Source organism: Triticum aestivum, chromosome 7A (genome assembly GCF_018294505.1).
Source record: "Triticum aestivum cultivar Chinese Spring chromosome 7A, IWGSC CS RefSeq v2.1, whole genome shotgun sequence".
Taxonomy (NCBI): domain Eukaryota; kingdom Viridiplantae; phylum Streptophyta; class Magnoliopsida; order Poales; family Poaceae; genus Triticum; species Triticum aestivum.
This window is the reverse complement of record NC_057812.1, coordinates 114,177,757-114,184,179: the sequence shown is the minus strand read 5'-3', so window position 1 is coordinate 114,184,179 and position 6,423 is coordinate 114,177,757.

Below are 6,423 nucleotides of genomic sequence, written 5' to 3'. Positions count from 1 at the left end.
GTACCGCGCCGGATTCCGAGCCGCCAGTTTTTTTAAACCGTTCGTTTTTTTAGAAAACCCCTAATTCGTTTTTTTGATCGGATCGCCGGTTTTTCTCGGTTCTTCTAATTAGTGGACGTTTGTCCCTACGGTCATTTTAACGAATGGTTTTCGCCCGTTAGTTACAGTTAACGAACGCTCGTTCGTTAGTCTGTTCGTCAGTTTTCTTTTTATCGGATTTATCCGCGATTATTTTCGATCGTGATTTCTGATCCGTTCTTAATTTATGTTTATCTTTTTGCTCGTTAGTCAGAATCAGGCAATTCAAGCGCCTATATCTTCGTCTCGAGACCCTCTTTCTCTTTAACCAACTTGCACAAGTTTTTGCTACTGTAAAATTTGACCTAAGTCCAGATTAGTAAAGGATCTTGTTTCTTTCGTCGTTTGAGTTTCGTTGCTCTGTTTGATTTGATTCTTTTTGCTAACCGGAGTTCTTAAGTTGAACTTTCTGGTCAACCTCTCTTATTTGAGTTTTGCTTGTGCATCTTTGCTTGTTGCTTATGTATGTTATTGTTTGTTTGCGATAGAACACCCGGAGTGCGAAGCGTGTTACTACGAGTCTCTAGGTTTCGCGGATCGTCAGCAAGGCAAGTAACACATTGATCATACTCTTTTCATATCCAGTTTTTATGCATTAGTTCCAATCCTCAAACATTGCATGATTAGGATGTCATTAACTTGTGGGTTGGAAAGTAGTTGTTGAGGTAGAACCTATTGCCATGTTACTATCAAACCCTTGGGAGTTATTTCTACGCATTGCTTATATTGCTATGCTATGCTATGCTCGTAGACGTGGTTTGGGTTTGAGTGAAATCCATGACAGATGTGAGTTGTTAATTAATGGTTCAACTTAAGGTGGCAACTTAAATTAACATCTGGGTGGATTGAGGCACCTGGGGAACCCAGTGTTGTCTGTTTTTTTTTGAAATCCCGGGGTACCCGTGTGATCTTCCTATGGACCGCCACCCAGGCTCAAAGGGAACTGGGATGATTCATGCTAGAAACTTCCGTGTGCAGCCACAAGATATTATGGGCTCTAGCATAGTTGAGTAAGTTACGTGAAGCTCTTGAAGAGGTAGATCAGCAGGTAGTGGGTTTTGTAGGTTTGGTATGATCTACCCGGAGTAAAGAGTTAATGTTTCTGAAAGATTGTGTCTCGGTCATCCGTTTCTCAAACACCATGTAGTGCGAGAAATCCAACATAGGCGATCGGGTCTTGTGGGGTAAAGTGCGCAAACGTCTGCAGAGTGTATAATCAAATCATGGTTAGCCGTGTCCCCGGTTATGGACAAATTTGAGTATCTAGTACTTGGGTTATCACATGTATCTCATCACTTTTAATTAATATTGTTGGGTTGTTAACTACTTTAATTTAGGATTGAGTTGGGGTTACCTTCTCAATATTGTTCAACCACCATGATAGTTAAATTAAAATATATTCCTTTGTTGTAGGGAAAATTTGGCTTTTCACAAAACTATAAACATAGAGCTTTCCACCAGCCAAATATGCATGTAGTGATAGTTATTTTGTTCTTGCCCTACTGTGTTACTTTGCCAGCATATTCCATGTGCTGACCCGTTTTCGGGCTGCAACGTATTATGTTGCAGACTTTTCAGACGAGGAGTAAGGTTCGTTAGGTCGTTGACGTGCAGCTCAGTTATGTCGTTGGAGTTGATGGACTCACTTTATCTTCCAAGCCTTCCGATGTTATCGCATTAGATGGCCTTAAGCCATATTGTTGAAATAAGTTCTCTCTTGAGACTTTTTGATGTAATAAGTGTGTGATTGCTACTCTGTTATACATCCTCGAGTATTGTGTGTGTTAGAATTACCGATCCAGGGATGACACTGAAGCACAGACACTTGACCATCTGAGGTCGGGTCGCTACAAGATGATATCAGAGCATACGCTGAGTGTAGGACACGACCATTAAGATTAAACCATAGGTCACTCTTCTCTTCTCATTTCTGACTCCTCTCCATTTTCTACTCTTTAGGATGACGGAGATAAAGAACAAGTTTACACAACCGGATGAAGACACACCTTTTGGACGTCACTTGAAGGAAGTCACTAGGTACTTGAACATTGGAATACCAAGCTTCACCGGGACGTACAACGCCACCCTACCAGAAGAAGAGCGCTAGATGATTCAAGTACAAGTTCCAGGAAGGACATTCTCGCCAACCTCTAAACCCATAGAATTTTCCTTCGACACACCAACCTGGAGTTTAGGAAAGAGTATGGCAACTCACATCACCATGGGACGCATTGGAGAAGTGTATCACAAGGATCTCAAGGACACTATCTACCAAATATGTAGGCGCCGAGACGAGCAATGGGAAGTAATCAGCACTAAGAAGGATAGATCCATTGCAGCTTTCATCCAGGAGCTAAACCAGCACATTCGACGTCAGGAGAACCAGATGTGCGCGGACATGATGGACTTGAAGAAGGAGAAGACTAGGATCATCGAGCTGGAGGAAGAACTCAAGTTTACATGCGATGGATATGAGGAGGAAATCAAGACACTACTGGAGAAGAATGACGACCTAGTTAAGAAGATCGGAGTATTCATGGGAGACCCCACACCAGTAGAAGAAGACAAAGAACCCAAGGAGATTCGCCCCGAGGACTACATCATCATAGATGACACCGATTCCAATCCTAGTGAGGATGACTTTGAAGACGAAGCTGGAGCAGACATTATGGATTCTTCCACCGATCAAAATTTCTAGATGACCACCATATATTATTAGCATTCCCCATGTATTTAGTAGTAGTTGATCACTTTTGCGATAGTTCTAGACCGCTTGTATGCCCTTGCTTGATTGCTTGACTGAAATGATTGTGTTTGTCTCATGTGCATATGGGTAGTGCTTTCTCATTAGACCTCATTCTATTCTGATCTCTCCCCTCTAAACCCATCAGATGCCTCCGAGAAGTGACACCAGTTTTGCTTTTTTGCCGGAGCTCACTCAGTTGATCCAGCAGCAGAATACCCTGATGCAGTTGTTAGTTCAGAAGCAAGGCAACAACTGTCACATCCCTAGTTCTGGTATGACCTAGGCTAGCCTTCATGTTTGCATCATGTTTAAATTCCATTTAAATTTAAAATGGGGATTTGTGAAACCCTCAGAATCATTTCTGAAAATGATCCAAGTAAAAATTGCTCCAAAAGGGTCCAAGAAAATGCTCCTGTTGCTCTTTGAAAATATTGGACAGAGATAAAAATCAAATCAATATTTTTAAGAGCTCATAAGTATTTATTTTGGGCATTTGGAATTAATCCAGTAATTATTTGCTTTGGATATATATTTGCTATATATATAATATATGTCCAAAAATTTTGAATTTTGGTGAGGGGCTTTGGATTAATTCCTTAGGTCCCTGCAAAATTTGACAGAATTAAATAAAATGGTTTAGTATTATTACTAAGTCAAAACAAATGACAGAAAATAGAAAACAGAAACAAAATAGAAAAAAGGGAGAAACTTACCTGTGTACCTCACCTGGGCCTTACCTGGCAGAAGTGGCCCGGCCCACCAGGGGCTCCCCGGTCTTCTTCCTCCTTTGACAAAAGGATAGCGCGCGCGGCCGCCGCGCGCGAGCACACGCCGGCCACCTCCTACTTACCTGCTCGCTGTTGGAGGCACCCGAGGGCGACATGCACTCCCCTCGACCCTCTCCTACTCTTCCCCATGCTCATCCCCTCCTCTCCCTCGCTCTCTCTCTCACCGCGCCCGAGCGCCGTTCGTCGCCGCCGTTCGCCGTTGCCGCAGCCACCGTCGCTGCCTCGCCCCTTCGACAAGCCCGTTAGCTCCGCGTTGTCCTCCTCGACCTCTCTGACGACTCATGCAAGCCGGGGCGCCCTGCAGAGCTGCCCTCGACGTCCTCTTCCTCGTCGATGTCGCAGATCGCCACCGTCAAATTCGTCGCTGTTGGACCTCCCCCGAGCTCTCTGACGCCTCCACCGGATCCACGGTGAGCCCCGCCATCGTTCCCCCCTCTCCGCTTAGTCGCTCGTGTGCCGTAGCATCGTTCCCCCGCCATGGCCGTAGCGCTTCGCTGCCGTCCATGTCGCCGTCGTTGTCTTGGCCCGCCTCCACCCAAACCGAGCACCCCATCGTGCTCCTGGTGCCACGAGGGTGCCGCAGAGCCCCTCAGGTGGCCTCCCCGTGCCCCGCAGCCCGTTTTCGCTCAGAGCCGAACTCCGGACGTCGCCTCGAGCCCCGCTCCGGCGAGCTCCGGCGCCCCCGCAGCCTCCCACCAGCCCCCCTGGATGCGGACGACGACGGGCTACGCCCCGGTGGTCTTCACGCGTCCAGACGCCGCTCTTAGCGCAAGTCCGGTGAGTCGCCGCCGCGCTATTGGTCGCCGCCGGCCATAACTCCGGCGGGCTGACGTGGCATCTTAGTTAGGCACTAACTACCCCCCTAGAGACACTGACACTGGGCCCCAGTGCCACTATTCTAAATTAGATTAGAAATAACCCCTCTGTTAAACTAACTATGACACTGACGTGTAGCCCCCACACGTCAGGTTTGACCTGGGTTGACTGCTAACGCAGTGTTGACCTCAAGCTGACGCAATAAATGATTTCTGGAATTATTCTAAAACAGGAAATTCCAGAAATTAGCCAAAACTTCAAAAATTCATAGAAATTCAACCGTAGCTCAGATTGAAATAATTTATATATGGAAAATGATCAGAAAATTCAATATATCCATCTGTATCATTTTCATGCATGACAAACCAACCTATACATGATGTATATATGAAAACTTATAAATGACATATTTAAGAGCTTAATTTGGAGTTGCATTTGAACCCTTGGTTCAAATGGACCTCAACTAAATAAATGCTAGATGCATTAACTCAAACAACATCACATACTCATGCCATGTTCATGCATCATATTGTTGCATATGCTTGTGTTTGATTTATGACACCATTCCTTCTTGATAGGTCTTGCTCCGGAGACCGATCCAGAGTACCTGTCTGAGGAGCAGTGCCCCCCTGTTGATCTACCAGGCAAGCAAAACCCCGTGTTCATTTCGATAAAATCCTACTCTCTCGCTCCTACTCTCATTTATTACATTAGGACAACAATGATTCAACTGCTACTTTATGCTGCGATAGTTGAACCCACTCCTCTGCATGACCTGTCATTACCATAGTAAATAGTTGAAACCCACTAGCATGTGTAGGAGTTGATTGAGCCATGTTGTGTTCCTACCATGCTTTGCCTGCTATTGCTTAGAGTTTGTCAGGTCTGATTCATCGGGAATGAATTGGAGTGTTACGATATGTTCTGGTGCTGAGAGTTAAGCGTGTGAACGCGATTTGGTAAAGGTAGCGGTGAGAGGCCATGTAGGAGTACATGGTGGGTTGGCTCATTGGGACCGTCCTTAAGAACTGAGTTCTGTGTAAGTTGTCCAATGACTAGCTACTACCACACATTGGGCTCCGGGCGCTCCAAGCTCTCTCGACTTATTAACCGCCTTGATCTCTGTCCAGGAGTTGCAAATAGTTTCTGGTGTTTGTAGGTAGTGCTATTTTTCTACCGAGTGGCACCCGGCAGGGTGGACTTGGGACAGACTAGGCACACGTGGCCCGGTGTACCGAGTGGCACCCGGATGGTGGGATCAGGAACCCTGTACACATCGTTTGGGGCCATGAGCGAAACCCCGGCCGGATCTCCTAGCGGATGGAACCAGAATAGGCGATAAACCTGGACTAGAGTCTTGTGTGGTTAGTTAGGTTGTGGCCGACACCCTCGCCAGGCTTCCGCTTGAAGGTTGCCGAGATACATGACGTGTACATGGTGATAAGTGCTGAGAGCGTGTGTGAAGAAGTACACCCCTGTAGGGTTATCATGATCTATTCGAATAGCCATGTACTCGGTTATGGACTTCTTGGATGCTTATGTGGTACATAGATAACTTAAAGTGGATACTCTAAAATGCTCAAGACAAGTGTGAGTGCTATGGATGGCCTTCTCGTAAGGATACGGGGATGAATCCATAGTAGTGTATTGATGTGGTGATTACTGGACTCGTGTGCACTGCCTCACCTCAAAGAAGTTTCTCGTTGTCGTAGAATAGGATAGCCACTTAGTCAAAGCTGGCTTGCTGCAACTAAACCCCACATTACCTTCTTGATACTAATGCATGTATGATAGGATCTGATGTAAGTCTTGCTGAGTACCTTTGTACTCACGTTGCTTTATTTATGTTTTTGCAGCGGAGACTTCTGTCTCACTAGTAGTACCGCTTGGACTTCGACGAGTAGCTTGTTACCTCAGCTATGATCTTGTACCCTTGGGAGGGACTTGTAGATAGTCAGGCTTCTCAGCCTTTTCTTTTGTAGTTGTCTGTACTCA